Source organism: Mirounga leonina, unplaced genomic scaffold (assembly GCF_011800145.1).
Source record: "Mirounga leonina isolate KUSES-001 unplaced genomic scaffold, KU_Mleo_1.0 Mir_357, whole genome shotgun sequence".
Taxonomy (NCBI): Eukaryota; Metazoa; Chordata; class Mammalia; order Carnivora; family Phocidae; genus Mirounga; species Mirounga leonina.
Genome location: NW_023270702.1, coordinates 542285 through 564854, shown reverse-complemented (window position 1 = coordinate 564854; position 22570 = coordinate 542285).

Sequence of the window (22570 nt, the reverse complement as noted above, 5' to 3'; positions counted from 1 at the left end):
GATAATACTTTTCAAATAACCTCGGGAAGAACAGGATGGAGAACATGTTGTTGTTGTTGCTGTTTTTAACAAAGTCGACACAAAAAAGCCCTAGGTATTTTACGGAGTGAAAGTGCAGACTGGGCCATGATGAGATGCAGCTACCAGAAAGTTCAAGGGAAACTTAGCTTTCGGAGTCCAGGACGAAGATGCTCCCTCAGTGTGTTCTGAAATGACTACCCTAGACCTGAAGGATTTTGTTCAGCCCAATATTTTCAAAGGCCCATTGACTAACTCTAACACGTCCAGAAACCAGGAGAATAAAGTGTCCATAAAACAGATCATATAAAGAATTGTTGAAGGGATAGGTAATATTTAATAATCAAATAAATAAAATTGAAGATGGCTTGGAACATGGTAAGAATGGACTAGAGGGCACAGGGCTGTAACTTAGCTATCTTTACACATTTGAAGGGTTGTCACTCGGAAGAGGGATAGGATTCATTCTTTATCACCCCAGAAGGCAGAACCAGAAGCAGTGCATAAAGGTATGCATAGGCAGATTTCATTTCAACATTAAGTAAGAAATTTCTAATGACTGGAACTGCTCAAATGTGGAATAAAACTACCAGGTCAGTTTTCCCTTCCATTAAACTACCACTGAGCCCTCTTTCTCTGCAGAGTCATTCCAATACCTTCTGAGCCCCTCCTTCTCTCTCAGTACTGCATGCACTTGGCCCTGTTGTATGGAGGGGACAGGAGGGCCTGGAAAAGCAGAATGGGCTCCTTTGCTTGTGTCCCCTGGCATTTTCACTAGAACTAACCATTTCTCTCAGGCCCGGGGAAGTGCAATTGGTACTCTGCCTTTCTCCTTTCCAAAAAATTGTCTTGTTTAAATTCCAAACTGTTTCCAGCATTAAAGCTAATGTCAAGCCACCTAAACCAAAACATTTAGAAAACACAGGGAAAACAATGCAAATAATTTCATATAGCTCTACTTTATTGCCTCTTCCAACACCAAGGCTTTTATGTAAGTTGCACTAATCCGACATACCTGATTTCTCCCCCACACACTAAGCAAAGGTGTTCTCTGCAACTTAAGCTCTCATTCACGTTTCTCCCAGGAACCTGTTTCCTATCCCTAAGCTAGTTGCCATGTATACAGATGTGGATTCTAACACTTTTCAATATGCAAAAAAGAGAAGCCCCATCATGCTTTCTGGGCAAATTTCTATCTTAGACGGATTGGACACCCAGTGAATGGAGATGACAAAAATATTCATCATCACTGGGCCTTTTCCTTTCCTTTCTTTAAGATGTTACAAATAAAACTTTCTATCATTTAAAAGTAGCGTCTCAAAAACAGCCTCCGAAATTACTCAAGGGTCTTCAAACTGTGTTTTGGGTCCTCCGCACACTAAGCAGGGCTCCTTAGTCCCTTCAGAGCAACAGCCCACGCCTGTCAAGGCCAAGCCAGCAGAAGCCACGCACACGTGCACGGGGAGGGGGCGCTGGGGTTATAGCTACAGGGCAAGTGAATTAGAGGACGGCCGTGCCATCCGTTTGCGCCACATAAAGCCAAACCAGAACATTGCTTTAGTTGTGTGTATGTATGGAAGTACAGAGTACCTTTCTGAAAAGAGATTCACGTGCGAAGTGAAATCTGCAGAATGATGCAGAATATTTCACTTGTTATATCCAAATAAAGAAACATAAAGGAGGAAAGAGACATAGAGTGAAGGGCAGCCTGAATTTACACAGATGAGGTTCCAAAATTCATTCAGAAATCATGTTTCCTCATGGAAACCACCTTACATAATACTCATTGATTTCTAGGCAAATCCACAGAGGGCTTTTTTAACCCCACTTGCACCTGGATGTGGTACTAGTATATCATAAAATTAAAAATAAGAGCTAACATGTTTTAAACAATATATGTTAGTTATCACCTCATTTAATCTTGACAGCAATACCACGAGTTAGGTATTATTTATCATCATCATCATCTCATCTCTCACAGGTGGGAAAACTGAAGCTCAAGCTACTAATGTTGGCAAAAGGTCTGAAGACAAGTCCTCTGACTGCAGAGACACAACGTGTTATCCACAATACGGTACTATCTCCAACCTACCCTCTATATATCGTTTCCAAAACAAGGGGTCCAGAGTTCCAGCTGGAGGTTCCAAGAACCTGTCACCTCTGCAGCCTGAAAGCAGAAGGTACGTTCCACCTGAGCCCAGCCAGCTCCCTACTGGGCAACGAGAATGGGTATTCCTCTATGCTGAGCCAATGAATCATGAGGGAAGTGCTAATGAATTGTGTGGAGAGTCTGAGGGGAAAGTACCAAGAGTCTGAGGGGCAAGTACAAAGTACAAAGAGAGTCTGAGGGGAAGCCATCTCAGGCTGCTGGGAGGGACTCTACCGTGGAAGAGGCTTTTAAGAAATGAGGTCTTGCAGAAACTAAGGACACATCCCAATGTGGTGCTGCCAATTTGAATAGATTTTTGTTCAGATAAACTTTTGAATGTTTAATATGCCTCCCTTTCTCTTTTAGTACCAGGTTCCTTTAAACATGAGCAGGAAAACTTGGAGAAATTAACAAATCTTTTTGAGGCTCATTTTTTTCATCTGCAAAGAGGAGCTATGATGCCTCACTTGCAATGTTGTCATGATAATTACATAATCTAATGGATGTAGTCTCTGTTCATTTAATGGGAGTTTTGTATACCCAATGCCTAGGTCATAAGGGACACTCAGCAAATGTTTGTTGAATACACGAGTGAATAAGAGCCATCCATATTTAAGCACTGAAGATTATTGTTCAGAAACCACATCCTTTGCTTTGGAAAATACAGATTTTGAACTGAGGGGAAAAAATGCTTTTTTTAAAAAAATAGCATGTTATTTTAACTGAACTGGGAGAAAAAGAGACATTTCAACCATTTATTGTCTGTGGATTCCTATCCATGTTTTATTCAGGAAATATGCCCATATGAAGGATATCCCTGTGGTAAAACATTAACAAATTAAGCCAAATGTCATTAAGTTTGTCTCATTTCTCATTCATGTGGAACTTCAGTAGATCACATAAACAGGCACACTAATTCTCTATGCTCTATATTTTTCCATTTTTCAATTGCTCTCTACTTTGCCCTGCTTATTTAATTAAGGATTGGCTACTTACCAGGCTGCTATGGCATCCTTTCTGCTGTTTTCCGGAGTTTAAGGAGAGAGGGGTCTCACTTGGATTATGCAGACACATCTGACTTTGCTCATTCATATTCATGAACCCCCCTGGTTGTGTTTTCTCTGTGTGAATTGCTCTTTAACAGATCATTCTCTCTCAAACCCTTTGCATTCACACAAAGCTGCTTCTATAACCAACAGAAACATTAGCAGCAGGTGAAATCTCCATTACTGGTGGTTAGACAGGAATGCTAATTGGATTCAAATATTAACCATTATTTCCTCTAAACTTTTCCTCTAAATATTTCACCTGGAGCTATTTGCATTTAGTAATTTCCTAAAGACCAGAATGCTCCATCTGCATGGAAGCCTTATAGTAGGAGATGAAGCAAAGACAATTGTGACAGTTTTATAAGCGTAAAAATTACCTCCAGATTAGGGTCAACGCCAGCATTACTGGAACAAGGACTTTTTTCCTCCCTCACTCTTAATTTTCCTAGTTCATCCTGTGCTTGTAATTTATGTTTCCTGGGCCTTTAGCAATGCTTTTCAAGAAGCTGATTAGAATAACAGGCTTTTAGAATAGGTCTTAGAAATCCTATTCTTGTCCAAACTCCCTCCATTTAGAAATAAAACACACAGAGAGGCAAGAAAAAGATTCAAGGAGTACATGCCTAGCTAGTGACAGAGCGGGGGCCTAGCATCCAAGTCTCCGAACTCCATCCTGGCTACAACAGGGAGGAGAATCTTCATGAAGTCAGGGAGAACAGAAGAGATACCATTCAGTAGGCTCCGAGGCCCCTTGCCTTGTAAGTTTCCTTCTGAAACTGCCATGGTGCTGGTAGGCCTACCTCCGTCCAGCAGCCTCCTTGTTGAGTGAGTTTAACACAGACTGCAAACTCAAGTCTTACTCCAGAGTCCTCGATCTTTCCATAATGCCCAAAGTGCTTCCCAAAGGACTGTGAAGACAGAGAGTTCTTGAATAGCACTGCTGAGATTCAGACTCCATTCAGGTGTTTATTGTCCCGGAGGAGCGGGGAGTGCGTCATTTTAACAGAGCTCTGTGTGATCGCTTGGAAACCACAGGCACTGATCCCTGTAGGCCTCAGTTCCCTCATCTACAAAATGGGGGCAATGATAAGGTTACTGCCGCGTGATGGATATAGATGGAACTGCAGATAAGTAGAGTAGAATTCTTATTTCAGAGTTTAGTAGTAGCGAGCGTTCAGTACATGTTAGCTTTTATTATTTGATAGGTAGAGAGACTCCCACAGGGTTTTATGCAAGAGTGCCTATCCCAGGCTGTTATGTATGTGTGTTGGAGGAGAAAATATATGATTTCGATTTTTTTTTTTTTTTGTATAATTGCCCTTCTGAAATTGCCGTTTATTTATGGCTTGATATTCTGGGTACCATTTCCACTAGCCATAAACTCAGATAGGAAAATGTAACTCTTTCTTCTAAATTGACTTTCAATTTAAATTTTTCTGTAAACGTACCTATTTCCTTCTCAAGCCTCAATGTTCCCCTGATGGCAGAAAACTTAATTCATTCACTTCTGGGTAAAACTCGGACAAATCCATTGATGTGTTACTCAAATCAGAATCCTGGCAAGTCTTAGCCCTTCTGGGTTTCCTCTCTCTTTCTCTTCCTCTCTGTGGTCTCGGCCCTGATCCCTAAAAAGTCTTTTCACTCAAAATGATTGTCTCTGCCACACATTTGTAAAGATCTACTTGAGAAGCTCAAATACTCAGCCTTGAATGTTTTTCCTCCTTTAGATTTCTGAGGCTGAAAACCCTATGGTATAGACAGGAACATATAGGGTTCCCAGCAGGCTCCCCCACTGCCAGAGTATGGGAAGGAGAACATCAAGGCCTGAGCAAGAATAAATTTCATTTACTATGTCCAAATATTACCCCACTGTACAAGAACAGAAACCTATTCAAATTAAGTAAAAAAAGAGAGAGAGAAAAAAGGAGGCTTGCTTTTGGAATGCAGGGATTTCACAGATTTCAAGATCAAGAAGCAAAAGAAATCTGGACTTCTAGAGGCACTTGGATGGCTCAGTCAATTAAGTGTCTGCCTTCGGCTCAGGTCATGATCCCAGCGTCCTGGGATCGAGCCCTGCATCGGGCTCCCTGCTCAGCGGGAGCCTGCTTCTCCCTCTGCCTATCGCTCCCCCTGCTTGAGCTCTCTCTCTGTCAAATAAATAAATAAAATCTTAAAAGAAAAAAGAAATCTGGACTTCTGGAAATACGAACATCGAATCGCAAGCTCCCTCTCCTTGTGTCTCCCCCCGCCCTTGCTCCTCCCAGGACTTGCGGTTTCTCCCTTCTGCCTCTTCCGAGGTGTCCGCTTGCAGTTTTCTCTTTCTTGACACGCTCTCTTTGTTTATCTTGCACACGGCCTCAAAACAACCACCCTCACCGCAGCTCTGTGTAAGGACTTTCCAGCTCGAACCCTGAAGCTGATTTCAGGTGTCACCGAGGTTCTTAGTACAAGTCTCCCCCGAGAGAGTCTGACTGCTCGGGCTTATCTGGGACAGCCAGACCTTACGGGCTGCTGACAGGTTTGTGGCCTAATGTCCTTTGGATCAGTTATCCATTCTAGTCCAATAGCCTGTTGCTATGGCAGGTACCCTGAAACACACCTCTAATACTGTCTAACTATGGAAGAACAGGTATTGAAGATATAGCATGCGGAAAGTGAAAACAGGAGTGAGCTGTCCTAGGCTCTAATGCAAGACCCTGGAAGAAAGGACCATTGACAGCCCCGTAGCAGCTCCTAACGCTTCCCGGGTCCTGGATGGCAGTCTGAACTATCTGTCTGTGTTATTTCTAATCGCCAGTGTTTTCTACTTCGGAATATCTACTAAGAGGAGGATACTATGATTGTACAAATGTTTACTCTTTTATTATAGCTCTTGTCTTAGAGATTAGAAATAAGAATTTTAAGTTATCTTTCTTTTGAGTAATATTTTTTTGTACAAAGATATGAGCTGGGTGACCTGGAAGAGCAGTGAACTGCCATCATCTGTCACTGCAGGATCAGAGAGGAGACAGAAAAAGGGGCTAGGGGATCGAAATAAAATAAAATAAAATAAAATAAAATAAATTTTTAAAGAGCAGGTGGTGCCAGAGAGGAGCCAAGAGGCTTTCAGGCTACTGTAAAATTTTGTTTCATATTGACTCAGCCAGAGAGAAAGGACTCAAAACCTTTTCATGGTTGTATTTTGGACCTTTGGAAAAGTATATTTGACAGAGGTTTCTATTATTCAGGAAGTAACTTGAATTCAAATTTTTGTGATTTCTTACTGGACAGCATTTGTGATAAAATCCTTTCTGCTGGTTTAAATGTGAAATTGAGGGGACTTGTACTTAACGAAGAACATGCCAAAAATTCCTCTAAAAATTCAACCTATAACAAACAAAATAGCAATCAGAAAGATTTAGGAAAGATAGAGGAGAGACAAAATGGAATTAGATTCTAGTGAATCTTACCTTTATTCTTTTTTTTAAGGTAATTGAATCAACAGAGTAAACCACAAGAGGCAAATGGATTAAATCTCAAGATGAGATTCGTAAAATGATGAGTAAGCATTTTCTTATACAGGGGCACCTGAGACTCTTCCAGGGGGGCTACACTTTGAACCTCAGTGGCCAATTGTATCAAGAGAGAAGGGGGAAGGGAGAAGCACTGGGAACCAGCAGACATTGGCTATAAGCTCATTCTCATAAGTTCATTAAAGTTAGTTCCCTGTTGTGTGATTTCTTGACTAGCAACTAAAATACCTAAGAGAAGATGCCAAAATCAGAAAAGAAATTTAGCAGGCATGGAAAGACCCATGGAAAACTTAAAAACAAATCTTGCCTTGAAGAGAGAAGAAAAGAGTGCATGCCAAGATCCGACACCAAAGTTGGTCAAGTTTACGTTTTGGGGAAGGTAGCTGTTTGAACATATTTCTGATGCTTTAGAAACCAACTTTTTCCTTGTTCATCCCTGCATTTTCCATCTGTAAAAGTAATTATGGAAATATATTTGCAAGACAGCCACCAGCTTCCATCTGTATGTAATCCCCCCACGTCGGTTACATACACTGACACTCTGCAAACTTTAAACCTGGCGAGGACTCTTTTCTCTGATAGAAAGTATATTACTGCACAGGCATGCATGCACCATTTGGGGTTGGAGTGATGGCTCGGGTGAGCAGAGTGACTGAGCAAAATGACAGACCTGATCTTGTGATACAAAATAAGTTGACTTAGAAGTTGTACCATCTGGAACACTTTCAAACCTAAGTGAGGCTTGAGTCTGTGGAGTCCTTGTAGGAAAGATAAATCTTTAATATGTGTTCCCATGCTTGTATGGAAGAAATATTTATTGAAAAGTATCCTTTTCCCCCCAAAAGTATCCTTGTCCCCCAAGAGAGCTCCCCATAACTGGCAGAGAAAATTAAGTGTAAAAAAATATCTATGTTACATGGAACCATCCCAGGGGAAACAGTGGTCCAGATGGGCCATGTGATTCTTCCCCTACAAGGTGACTTATGGAAGGTAATCGAGGAGGTAAATAAAGGAAGGGTTTTTGTTTTGTTTTGCTTTGATTTGTTTTGTTTTGTTAATGGGGAAAGTCTTCAGTAATTATTGGTTGCCAACACTATTATGCCTTTCGTAGCTAAAAGAGAAATTCAACTAAAAGTTACTCTTTCTTCCTGATAGGGGAAACACACCGAACCCATGGGGCTCGATGAGGACAGAGGACTGATAGCAAAGGAAATACTGACACTGGCCATGAGTAGCGTGGAGAAAATCTTTAAAATTAATGATACCTGAAATGAAATCTCAGCACTCGGGTCGGAGACAAGCAGAGCTCCTGGGTCTCGGAAGCCCCACATCAGACTGTGGTCTAGGTGAGTGACTGTCAAAGTGTGGTCCCTGAATCAGAAGTATTAGCATCACATGGAAACTCGTTACAAGTATAAATGCCCCAGGATCCACCCTGACCTACCAACTCAGAAACGACGAGGGAAGGACCCAGCAAACTGTTTTAACAAACCTAGATAATTCTGATGCATGCTAATGTTTGGAACACCAAATTCTCTGTGTGCCTTTACCCAATTTCAAGTGAATGTTTGTTAGGCTGTTTGGGGCCAATTTAAATGACCTAAGACAGTTAAATCTAAGTGCAAATCTGCCTGTTTGGAAAAACTCTTTTTTTAAGTAGGCTCCACACCCAGCGTGGAGCCCAACATGGGGCTTAAACTCACGACCCTGAGATCAAGACCTGAGCTGAGATCAAGAGTCAGACGCTCAATGGACTGAGCCACCCAGGTGCCCCTGGAAAAACTTTTTGTGCTATATTCATCAACCAAATTTTTGAAACCCTTAAACTTAAAAATGAAAAATAATAGCTTAGATGCAAAAAAAAAGTATTATAAAATTATATACATGTAATTGCTTGTATTATATATGTAACTATTATGCTTTATATAATTGTATATGTAACTAGTGTGCTAAACAAGTACAACTCGAAAGGGTGAAAACTCCAGGTTTACTCTTTATCATAAATAACCCCTGCAAAACCCCTCATCTTTCTCCTTGTCCCCAGATAAAAACCTGCGTGGGTCATGTCGTTTTTCAGTGGCTTCTAGACATAATAGCAGTTGAGTTGAATGTAATATTCTAATCTGTCCCCTTTAGCTCAGGCCTACTTCAGGAGCAGCCTGGAGTCGGGAAGGGAGTGGGGGCCTGGCCAAGCCTTCTCTGTTTCCATGATGCTGGAGCTTCTTGTCCTAGTTCCCTCATCACAACTCCTAACTCCTTCACCGCTATGCAACCTTCACCCCAGTAGCCCCACTCCATCGGAGCAGGGTGGCAAGGAGATGAGGGAAAGTAGAAACAAAGGACTTGCTTGAAGAGTCCTACTCTGACCTAACATTGGTGCTTTCTGGTCCCAGCGGATCAAGGCTGAACTCCATCTACCTGCACAGGTTTCTTATGGGTGATACACTCTCTAGCTAGGCTTTCCCAGTCCTTCACTCCCCACTTCCTGCCTGACGATGGATCCCCTTCTTACACCTTGGCCTTCTTATCCCTGCAGGCCCTCATCTAGGAAAGGGTCCTTCATATAGCTTCCACCCAGCGGCCTTCTCTGGCATCCGCCTGGCCGATAGGAACTCACACATCCTTACCAAGCCACTTAGCATTCCACCGCTGTCCCCTGTCCTCCGCCTGCCATCGTGAGCTGTTCGACGATAGGCCTCTGCCTTTGGTTCTCAGACCAAGTCAACCACCAGTCTCTTGTGTACTCCCAGGAGACATATAGCAAGCCAGGATTCAGTCCCCTCAAAATCCTTCTCACTAGACTTGGGGTGATAAGGAAGCACTCCCCCCTCCATGCCCCTGCGAGAAGGGGACAGAAAATGCCCTCCAACAACTTTCTGCAAAGATCCTTTCTCACTCCCTTTCTGCATCTTCAACTTATATCTTTTAGGAAGGGATTGGGTTAAGGGTATAGAATCCAAATTTTCCACTTTCTTTAAAAATTCTGCATACATAATTTTTCTTTTTGAGGTATAATTGACATAACATTATATTAATTTCCAATGTACAATGTAATGAATCAATATTTATTGACTGCTATATATGTTGGTATAAACTGTGAAATGATCATCATAGTAAATCCAGTTAATATCTGTCACCATACATAGTTACAATGTTTTTCTCTCATGCTTAGAACTGTCGAGATTCACTCTTAGCTATTTTCAGCTATGCAATACAGTATTATCAACTATAGTACAACCATGCTGTATATTATATCCCCATGACTTCTTCATTTTAAAATTGCAAATTTGTGTTTGTTGGCCCCCTTCAACCCATTTTGCTTATTCCTATCCTCTGCCTCAGGTGACCACCAACCTATTCTCTATATACAGGAGTTTAGGGGGTTTTTTGGATTGTTTTGTTTTGTTTTGTTTTGTTTTGTTAGATTCCACATATAAGTGAGCTCATATGCTATTTATCTTTTTCTCTCTGACTTATTTCACTAAGTAGAATGCCCTCATGCTCCATTCCTGTTGTGGCAAATGGCAAGATTTCATTCTTTTTTATGGCTGAATAATATTCTACTGTGTGTGTGTGTGTGCGTGCGTGTGTGTGTGTATACCACATTTTCTTTATCTATTCCTCCACTGATGAGCATTTAGGTTGTGTCCATGTCTTGGCTATCATAAATAATATGACAATGAGCAAAGGGGAGCATATATTTTTCAAATTAGTGTTTTTGTTTTCTTTGGTTAAATACCCAGAAGTAGAATTGCTGGATCATATGGTAATTCTATTTTTAATTTTTTAAGGAATCACCATACTTTTTTGCATAGTGGCTGCACCAATTTATATTCTCACTACAGTGCACGAGGGATCCCTTTCCTCCACATCCTCACGAACACTTGTTATTTCTTGTCCTTTTGAGAGTAACACTTCTAACAAGTGTGAGGTGATATCTCTCTGTGGTTTTGATTTGTATTTCCCTGCTGATTAATGATTTTTTTAAAATACTTTCTTTAGGGGTGCCTGGGTGGCTCAGTTGGTTAAACGGCTGCCTTTGGCTCAGGTCATGATCCCAGGGTCTTGGGATCGAGCCCCGCATCAGGCTCCCTGTTCGGCGGGGAGCCTGCTTCTCCTTCTCCCTCTCCCTCCGCCTGCCTCTCTGCCTACTTGTGCTCTCTATCTCTCTGTCAAATAAATAAATAAAATCTTTTAAAAAAATAAATAAATAAAATACTTTATTTATTTGAGAGAGAAAGAGAACATGAGTGGTGGGGAGGGGCAGAAGGAGAAGGAGAAGCAGACTCCCTGCTAAGCAGGGGCTCCCCCCACTATGTGGGGCTAAATCCCAGGACCCTGGGATCATGAACTGAGCTGAAGACAGACGCTGAACCAACTGAGCCACCCAGGCATCCCTGATTAATGAATTTTTAATTATTCTTTGGATAAAATGGTTTGGAGCCTCCCAGACCAATGTATGCCCCTCACTCATTGTAAACTCTGGAAGAGCATTTAACTTCTCAATATTCTTAAAATGGGGAAAATAATATCTACACTAGGTCAAAATAGTAAAAAAAAAAAAAACAGATTGTTAAGGAATGAAATGCAAAATTAGTTCATATCCCTCATAGATGTAAGAAAAGGTGAATCCATAAGCAAAAGAAAAAATGCATCAACACTAAATCCAGACATCTCAGTGAGTAGTTTTTCGGCACATATACGAACGTGAGATGTTTTCTAGGCAAATCATTGCTGTTTAGAGGAAAGCTAAAGGTAAAGTATAAAACAGCTCTGGGTCAGGTTAACTTGATCCACAAAGGCTTGGGGATGTGTGACTTTGTTTATCAGACTCTCAAAGTGAACTTTGAAATAACACTCAAATCACGTTCTGTATGCCAAGTTCAGACTTGTGCGTCAGCCAAGGACAATTGCAAGCTTTCACTCAAGAAAGCTGCCTGATTCCAGTGGTTCCATTCTGCAGTGCTATATCTTTGTATGTGAAGCAGTGTTATTCGGACCAATATTTCCATATTTGTCACATGTTTCACTCATGATTCTATATAAATTAGTAGAAAAAAAGAACATATCTGTAAAATATGTTTATTGTTTTTTTTTACAAAAACTCATTCAAACTTGCTTAGGCAAATATTTCTAAGGGTACAAATATCCCACAGCACCCAAGATCAGAAAGTTAGCTCTGGTCTCAGTGGAGACTGAAACCAAGGAACTTACCAAGATCCCATTCATCCATCCATTTATTCATTCATTGAACACTGTGACAAGCACTGAAAAATTGCAGTGAACAAGTCAGACAAGGCCTCTGTCCTCATGAAGCTTACATTCTAGTGAGAAAGGCAAATAATGTGAAGAACCAAAATTTGAGTTATTGTGATTCAGGCTATGAAAGAAATAAACAGAGTGAGGAGATAAAAAGTAACTGGGGAATGACCTTGTAGCCTAAATGATCACAGAAGTCACCTCTGAGCAGAAGAAATTAGAGTCGAGTTGGGAAGGATGGGAGGAGAGTGAGTGAGAAGGATGTACAAAGAACCTGGGAAAAGGACATTCCGGTAGAGAGAATAAAAGTGCAAATAACTGGAAGAAGGTGAGAGCTTGGCTTATTCCAAGCACGGAAAGGCCAGAGAGTAAGCGGGAGAAGGTATGAGACAAGGGTAGGGAGGTGGGCAAGACCCATATCATGGAGGGATGTATGAACCAGAGTGAGAAGTGTGGGTTTTGGTACAGGTGAAGGGGGAAGCCACTGAGATGTTTTAAGTAGGAGAGTAGCATGGCTTTTAGACAGATAAAGAGAACTTTTGCTGTAGTGTGGGAATGTACTTTAGCAGAACATGAGTGGAGGTAAGGCAGACAATTAAGAAGCTTTAGTAGTAGTCTAGTGAGGAATGATGGTAGCAGGTCAATGAGAATTGGAAAAGGTGATCGATTTGTGCTTAAAAGATGGAGGAAAAAAACAACAGGACTTGGCACTGGATTGAATAGAAGTGGTTAGGGGAAAAGGGAGCCTTGAGGACAACTCCAAGGTTTGGGTTGAAACAGCTGCGTGATGAGTCATGAGCGACGCCATTTTGTGCTAAGGGAAGCTGGGGGAGGGGCAGCTGGGGGGGCAGAAGAAATAAGAGCACCAATCCAGATCAGTGACAACCAGGTGAACATACAGGTAAGAAGTCTGGGTAATGGGAGAGGACTAGTCTGGAAAACAAATTTGGGAATCTTTAGAACACAGATGGTATTTAAAGAAATGGATAAGGTCACTCAGAGAGTTTAGGGAAGAAAGAGAGGACGTCTCAGAAGTTAGCCCTGAGGAAGTCCAGTATCAGTCAGAGAGAGGGGATGAGGTCGGCAAAGAAAAATGAAGAAAGAGTAGTCAGGGAGGCAGGAGGAAAGTCGGCAGTGGATGTGGTAACAGAGACAACAGTAAAAGGTGAAGGGAGATGAGGATGGAGATGTTGCCTTGGATATAGTTTAATGTAGGTCATCGCAATCTTCACACAAGCATTTTTTTCTCTCTCTCCCTCCCCATGGTTTCTATTTCTGATTTTTTTCTTTCTGTGTCTGCTTAATTCTTATAACACTTAGTGTTTACTATGTGCTCTGGCATTACTCTAAGTGTTCCTGTATATAATAAACTCATTCAATCCTCAGGATAGCCCTAGGAGGCAGCTTTGTTTTACAGATGAGAAAATGAGACTTAGAAATGTTTGGTAACTCACACAAGCTCATTCAGCCAACTGGTGACAGTGCTGGGATTATGAACCCGGGAAACCTATCCCAGAGCTTAAGATCTAACCACTATACTATGAAGCCACTGAGACTGATCCTTTTGACTGCCCTAATGAGACTTCTACTGGTTGAAAGAAAACAAGACTTCCCCAAGCAAGCCCCTGTTCAGGAGGGGAGATTTCATACAGAGTGGAATCTTGGGGCAAACAAGCAAAGAACAGTCATGCCTCCTAGGATCAAGAACTGGGAAACCAAAAGGAATAGAGGCTACACTCTGTTGGCTTCCGGGGACCCTTGTGACCTCCCGGTATTCCTGCTTCAAGTTCTTCTCCCAGCAGTCAGGCTTTGCACGCACAGTTTACCCAAGGCTATGGTGGCCACGTCATGCTCAGATTTATCTGCTTTGCTGAACATCACCTTCCTTCTGCCCACTCATGTTTCCAAGATGAAGAATCAATTGGCTAGCTCATCTCCTTGAGCCAGGCCACAGCTGTAGTAGGTCACTGGTCTGCCTACACAAAGATCTTTCTGGGGCAAAATGCCCATTCCTCCTCCAATTAGACTTGACCTTTGGGACAGTGTCATACACCGTGAAACATGGCTATAACTACAGAGGTTATACAGGGTAAATATGCCCAGAAGACTGTGCAGGCAAACAGGTGCTCTGAATTATATATAGTACTTCAACTAATTAATTTTTACTTCTTTGATAGTTATGTTGCAGGATTATAAGAATTTGCTTAACTTTTTTGATTGATTTTTTTTCCTTTAGATGGTCATTTTTTCCTCACTAATTTTGATCGAGAAGTATCTGCTCAGATATAGGATTCCCCTTGTAACTGAAATGTTTATTGCTATCTACTTACTTTGGACAATTGTGTCATCTTCCAAAACCTCTAAGTAGTAGCCTCAAAACATGTAGCTTATTTAAAACAATGAACTCCATTAGACCTGCTGTGGAGACCCACACAGCAGCCTTGCAAGTGTGAGGCAGACACACGGACTCCCTGAAGCCCTGGGTTTTGTTACTTCAATGGAAAAGCTCTTTGAAGTGAATCAAAACATGATTTGTCAGTAGAAGGATGATACAACCTCTAAACTGAAAAGATATGAAAAACCAAGGCTTGCAATTGACTTCTTCACGTGCAAAATCTGTGTTTTATTTTCACTTTAGGGCAAGAAGCTCATGGAGAGTCTTTGTCAGGTCTTACGCACTTTCATCGGCTACCCCCCTGCTTCCGGACCTGAGAGGCAACATCTCCCACGTGGAAGGATGCCAGCGCTTCGGTGAATCAGTCAGTTGATCCAGATATTGTCTTGGTGCAGAGCTTTCTCTACCGGACCACACAGGAAGCAAGTAGTTGCAGGCTGTGACCCACCTCCCGTCTTTCTCTGGACCCTTTTGCACATCAAACCCCTCCTGCTGCCATTTCTAGAAACCACCTATTTAATGGGCAGAGCAAAGTTCAATTGTCGAGGCAGCCTGCTTGATTAAATACATAATGAAAATAATCATAGCGCTTAAAGCATCTGCATGGTGCTTTATAAAGCTGTCACGGGCATTACTCTTAGTGGTTAGGGTGGACACCATTTTAATCAGCAGTTGCTCTTTGCCAGACATCATGTTAAGTGGATTATACAAATAATTTCATTAAGGATTTGAGATCCACAATGAGCTATAGGACATGGGAATGAATATTATCATCACATCTATTTAATGTGAAAATTCAGGTTCAGAGAGATTTTGTGAATTGCCCAAAGTCAGAGAACCAGCATATAACGAATTATAACTAGAACCTATCTCTTTTAATCCCTTGCCATTTATTCATTCATTTAAAACTTCATTTATAACACTGATTGAGCTTGTTCAATGTTCCAAATACATGCTAAGTGCCAAGGATACAGAGATGAACACCATGGACCTGGTTTTGTTTAGGAGCTACAGCCTGATTCATTAGTTTTCTTAAGAAATAATTAATAAGCACTTAATAAATATCAGGCCCCCTAGAAATAGGGATGAATAAGAGTCTTTCCCTGCAGAAAGCCATGTTAAGAGGTTCTTAACTCTTACTGTGAGCTGAAAGACTGTCCACAACCTAATCATGTTATACATACAAGAAATAAATTTCTATAATTTGGAAGTATCAAATATTTAGGGTCCCTGTGTTACAGGTATTGGCCTACCTTAACTAACACATGTGTATATATGACCATGGGCTAAATGTAGAGTATTATGGGGTGAATGTTTGTGCCCCACCCCACCCCCAAGAATGCATATGTGGAAATCCTAACCCCCAAGGTGATGGTACTCGAAGGTGAGACCTTTGGGAGGTGATCAGGTTATGAGTCCTTATGAGATTAGTGTCCTTATAAGAAGAGACACTAGAGCTCGTTCCCTCTCTCTGCTCTCCACTATGTGGGGATTCAATGAGAAGACAGCCATCTGCACACCAGGAAGGGACCCTCACCAGACACTGAATCTTCTGGCACCTTCGTCTGGGAGTAGGATGCCTCTGGAACTGTAAGAAACAATTTTTTGTTTTTTAAGCTACCCAGCCTATGCTAATTTGTTCAAGCAGGCTGAACAGACTAAGACATAAACGAAATGATTTTTTTGGTCTGTTTTGTTCACGGCCATAATTCCATTCCCCAAAATAGTGCCTGATAAGCAGTAGGCATTCAATAAATATTCATTGAATATATATACATGACTTTTTGAGAATGGCTAACCTGGGGATTAGGATGGGAGATGGGGCAAAGGGGAGACTTCTTTTTCCTCCACACACATCTATAGGGTTTAATTTTACAAACCAGCATATAATAATTTTATTATGAAAAAACTTTAAAGAACAGATTAAAGATGGTAGACATGTACCCCAACTCTTAAGGAATGACATCACAGAGAGCAATGGCTCTGCTTTTGAGAGATGGGATACTTCACTGACTGGATCACTGGTCTGACCCACTCAGCAGTTCTTAGGCTGTGGAGGAAACACTACAATGATCGTCATTTGTGTGTGTGTGTGTGTGTGAAATTCCATCTAGGTGACATATTTGGCAGAAGTACCTATCACTCCCGCTCTGCCCGATGTAGAAAGATTGGAGATAATCCCCTCCAATGACAATTTCAGCACAAATCTCAGCATCCCTCCACAACTCCATGGGAAGACATGATCTAAAAATGAAACCTGTAGGTGCCTATTATGTGAAGCTTAGCAACAAAGGAAAGGTCACCAAGACAACTGGCATGTTATTTGTTCATATTTCTACAGTCACATCTACTGGAATGAAAAATCCAGTGTGGTTTTCTGTATGGTGCCAGGTATCCTATTAGATTTATGTATTTTCTGGACTGATAAATATTTTGGCAATGCATAGACATAACTGATAATAATGTTTGCTCGGTGAAACTGAGAAATTGAGTTTATTTTCACACCTTTTGCATTTAAACACGTGCTAGAAGATGAACCAGAAGATAAATTTCTGCCACTTACAAACTTTACGACCTTTGGATAAGAGTTGTCTTAAATTCCTGCTTAGCCCTAAGGAAAGTCTTAAATCCCAGCTTAGTCTTCTTTACATCTGTAAGGATCTTGTTGACAGTGGCTAAATAACAAGAAAAGTCTTTGAAACATTAAAAAATGCTATAAAATATATTATTAAGAACTTTCAGCTTGATTAAAGATGAAAAACAACATGTGTTACTCTTTTTGTGTTATAATAATAACATTCTAACCTAGACGATAAGCTCTATAAAGAAGAAGGTCAACACTTCCCTGGCTCACCACTGGCATCCCCAAAGCCCAGCAGTGTCTGACACATGCAGGTTCTATCGGTCATGGGTCAACCAGAGAAGCAGAACCACGAGAGTGATATAAAATAAAGGAGCTCATCGTCTGTATCCGATGTGGGGCCCGAAGTTGTGATAGGTAAGCTAAGAAGAACATCTAGATGTAAAATAGAGGGAAACAAAGATAACCTGCAGGCCACATCTGTCTCTCACCACCTCCAGACTCAACGACACAGGCAACCTGCAGGAGAAGCTAATGCCCTTGACCTAGTGCAGCCCACACACCATCCAGGGAATAGAGAAGCTGAAGCTGACAGGCCAGCAAGAGCTGGAGAAGCTATAGGCCCATGTGCTGTCCAACTGGCCACCAAAGTGACAACATCCACAGGTTGCCACCATGACTAGAACCCTGCCCCAAATTTCAGAGCATAAAACAATGGTTGTGTTTCTTTTCTGTCTTCCAGATTTTGTGCAAATTTCTTTTGTGGATGACTCTAACCCTGAAACATACATGGAAGAGAATTCTGGAAAGCATAGATCCAGTTTTAGTGATGCTGACATAGTACAAAGCCACCACATAGGCACTAGAAAGTTCTGCTTAAATATATGAATATATTTCTTTAAAAAAAAATTTATTCATTTGAGAGAGAGAGAGCACGAGCAGGAGGGGCAGAGGGAGAGGGAGAGAGAATCTCAAGCAGACTTCATGCTAAGTGTGGAGCCTGATGCAGGGCTTGATCTCACGACCCAGAGCATGACCTGAGCCGAAACCCAGAGCCGGACCCTTAACCGACTGTGCTACCCAGGTGCCCCTATATGAGTATATTTCAACATACAAACATAGACATCTTAAAGTAAAAAATAAATATATATGAGATTCATATGGATATTTGGAGCAGAAGCTTGACGCGATATTACAGTTGTTACCAACACTGTAGGTTCTTCACCTGAGACCTGTCTCCTCTTGTTCTGCCTTGTTGGCATCTTCTGCAATAGAGAGAAGAGCCATTGGGGAGGAATTGGTGTGTACAACAGTTGGCAGAGGTGTTCAGATGAATGAATGGAGACACTGGAAGATTTGGTAAGTTTCAAAATACTCTAAAACTTGAAATGAAGAACCCATTGACCATGTTTCCACTCACCATTTCAGCAGGGAGTCAGGAGATATAGACCTGCATATAAAGACTCTGGTGTAAAGTCCTCTACCATGTCCCAGGCCTTACAACCTCCCTCATGTTATTTTTTGTTTCTTCCTATTTTTCTGTAGTGATTAGCAGTAGTAGAGCCTCAAAATGAAAAACAATGCAATTGGCTTTATTTGAAGTGCAAGAAGGAGAAAGGGAGTTGGGAGCAATCGATCAACCAATCAGTCAACTTTTCATTCAATCTAATACTTCTTATTATTCCCTATCATCACATCTTTATTTTTAGATTTACACACAATTTGGGGAAACTTCCTATTCCTTTATGTCTTGCCATAAATTTTTATTCCATGATGTGTAGTCAATCCAGAAATGCAATTAGTAGGAGATATAAAAGTACATCCTTAGCCCATCAAAGCAAGGCACTATCATAAGTTAAATTCTGTATTTACTCTAAGCATTCATGACATTTTGACCACAACGAATTGATTTTCTTTTAAAAAAAAATACCTTGCTTTTAACTTACTGTGTATATGAAAATGGTATCAGACTGGAAAGCTAAGTATCCAATATATTACACATTATCCAGCCCCCACTGTGTGTGTACAACATGTGCTAGATGTTGTCACATTATTTCATCCTCATCCTGGCGCTATGAGGTAATTACTTTTATTTCCATTTTTTAGATGAGAAAACCTGATAGACTGTCGATGATTTGCGCAAGAATGCATAATTTAACAAGTAGGCAAGTCATAATTTATACCTATCTCTGTCTGATTCTAAAACACGTATTTCTTCCATGAAACCACATTGCTTCAGTGGAAAAAACAATTATAAATATTCAAAGGATATGTAAATAAACCTTCCTTGGTGAACAACTATTTTTCTAATGTCTTTAGAGAAAATAAACTTCTCTCCCTGTGTATGTGAGCTGCTTGTGGAAAAAGATTAAAGAAAGACACCAAGGAGCCCTTGGAAGACCTGGTGTAAATCTGTGAAAATGACATCTTCCTCCTTTGTAATCTCCATTTCGTGTCTGCGGCATGACAGCCTGGGCAACAGGGCTTTGACAATATCCTGCCTTTTGCTTTGTCCCTGACAGCAACCAGGTTTGCCGTAATCCCTCAGAAACATCAGCCTGTGGAGTCTTATTCTCCAGCTAAGCTATTCCCAGGAGCTAAGGCACCACCCTCACAGGGCTCTCCAGATGCTCATTACCTTCCTCCAGCCTTCTACTCTCTGCTTCTCCGCAGCTTAAGAAATGTTACAAGGCTTATCTTAAACAAAAACAAATTGCTAAGAAGACATTTGATTTTGAAATCCTATCTAAAAATCAGAATTGCACTTTTTTTTATAAAGATTTTATTTATTTATTTGAGACAGAGAGCATGAGAGACAGAGAGCATGAGAGGGAAGAGGGTCAGAGGGAGAAGCAGGCTCCCCGCTGAGCAGGGAGCCCGACGCGGGACTCGATCCCGGGACTCCGGGATCATGACCTGAGCTGAAGGCAGTCGCCCAACCGACTGAGCCACCCAGGCGCCCAGAATTGCACTTTTTTATGACAAGCTGGTCTTTGTGGTGAGCCTAATGCTGTATAATATTCAAGGTAGCCACATGGCCGTGAGTGAGGGATCTGCAGATGTTCCTGAGAAATCATAAGCTTCTTTTGTTCAGGAAGACAGTTATCACAGCCCAAGGAGTCAGTGAGTGAAAGAATTCACCTTGTCATGTGCGAGTGTTGACACACAGTCACATAAGCAGTCAGTCCCCAGCTTATAAATGGGTTGGGCTCCAAATCACCAAGTCAGGCTCTAACAGATTTTCCACTAAAACCATTATCAGTGTTGTTCTTTTACTCACACCAGCCCATAGACTTGATCTAAAGTCCACAATAACTAAGAACATTCAATTAGTTTATATATCAAAAGTCATTCAGGGGGTGCCTGGATGGCTGGCCCTTCAGCTCAGATCATGATCCTGGGGTCCTGGGATCATGCCCTGCGTCGGGCTCCCTGCTCAGCCTCTCCCTCTTCCTCCCCACCCCCCACTCATGTTCTCACTCACTCGGCTCGCTCTCGAATAAATAAATAAAAAATCTTTAAAAAGAAAAACAAGTTGTTCAGAGTCTCAACCAGAACTCAAAACCACATCTCCAACGCATTAAAACACCAGAGGGCTGGGAGAGGAAGACCTCACAGGGGCTATGGTAGAAAGATGGGCTAATGTGTCCACAAAGCAACAGAATGGAAGACAGGGGCAAGACAGAGGGTGATGGTCTTACTCCACAACTGCAGGGACTGGGCCCCCTCTCTCCTGGTTTCCGATGTGACCAGCTTTAGGATAGTGGCAAAGAAACAGTGGGGTGAGACAGGAGTAGCAGTCGCAGGGCAAAGTTCGGGAGCCCCGTGAGCGCTAAGGCAGCCGCCCTCCCGTTGGTGCCCGTAAAGGGTCACCTCGGGCGTTTATTAAGAATGCACCAGCAGGGCGCCTGGGTGGCTCAGTTGGTTAAGCGACTGCCTTCGGCTCAGGTCATGATCCTGGAGTCCCGGGATCGAGTCCCGCATCGGGCTCCCTGCTCGGCAGGGAGTCTGCTTCTCCCTCTGACCCTGTTCTCTCTCATTCTCTCTCTCAAATAAATAAATAAAATCTTTAAAAAAAAAAAAAAAAGAATGCACCAGCAGGTGCAGTTCATCAGCTCCGGAGACAAGCAGCCCAGGTGGTTTTGAAGCCGTCTACACTCTGACAAACAGCTAGTCTAAAAGTAGAAAAGGAAAGAAAGAAACCAGCCTTTACGAAATACCTGTCTCCAGTATTTTGAAAAAGCACAACATGAAGGATGCTAAAAAAAAAAAAAAAAATGTGGCTTTACTTTTGTCTCCTACTTCCTCTTCAAGATGTGTTCAGCGAGGAAGGCTTTCCTTTGGTCCAAGTGGGGAGTGTGGCTGATTTTTCTCATTCCCAGGTAGCTTCCCCAACCATAGCACCACCAGCGCGGAGTTACCCTGCTCCTCAAACACTAACATGTCTACAGATCACCTGGAGGTCTTGTTAAAATGCAGATGAGGGGCGCCTGGGTGGCTCAGTCATTGAGCATCTGCCTTCGGCTCGGGTCATGGTCGCAGGGTCCTGGGATCGAGCCCCGCATCGGGCTCCCTGCTTGGTGGGAAGCCTGCTTCTCCCTCTCCCACTCCCCCTGCTTGTGTTCCCTCTCTCACTGTGTCTCTCTCTGTCAAAAAAAACAAAATCTTAAATAAATAAATAAATAAATAAACAAACAAACAAACAAATAAATAAAATGCCGATGATTCCATGGATCTGGGCTTGGGGGTGGGGGTGGAGGTGGCCGAGGTTTAGCATTTCCACTAAGCTCCCAAGGAGCTGGTGCCTCTCCTCCTAGGACCACACTCTGAGCAGCAAGGAGTCGAGGACAGAGAGAAGAGATGAACGAGGGTCAGAAATGTGCTATGTGGATTAGTAGGAGCATGAGCTAGTTTTGGGCCTTCTGGGCCTGGCAGATGTTTAAAGCAATCCATCTTAGGGGGACCCTCATGGCTCTTCAAGAGATTTGTATCACTGGGGTTCTCTGACTTCAGTTACCCTGACCCGGCTTACACATCTCTCTTCTGATTATCACCTGCTTTTCCTTCACCAGCCCTTGGACTCTCAGATAGACTTCTGTCTTCTTGCCCCCAGGGTCCCTTTGGCCTTTGGGATGCCCCCACTGGCCAAGACTAAAAGCTCTCTCTCTGTCTCTCTGTCCGTGTGTGTGTGTGTGTGTCTGTCTGTCTGTCTGGCTGGCTGGCTGGCTGGCTGGCTGTGTGTCTGTCACACTCTCGCTCCCAATCTCAGTCTTCCTCTCAGGAACTATGATCCATGGAAAACCTTTGCGGAACCTGTGCCCTGAAAAACCTTGGGAGTGCAGGCTGTGTCCCAAAGCAGTAGAAACTCCCCTCGTTGTGCCACCAAAGCAGTTAGTCAGTTCATCTCTCATCCTCTAGATTTGCCTGGTGAGAGACAGACTTTTGCCCACTAAACTCCCAGCTGCAGGGGTCATACACTGAGCTTTCTGTGTCTGCCACCTAAAGTCTCCCTCTCTGGTCTTGAAATTCAGGAGCTATAATCCCCACACAACCCTCCTTCCAGGAGGGTCACAAAGAGATAGAGCTCAGAAGGTTGCTTTCTCCAAA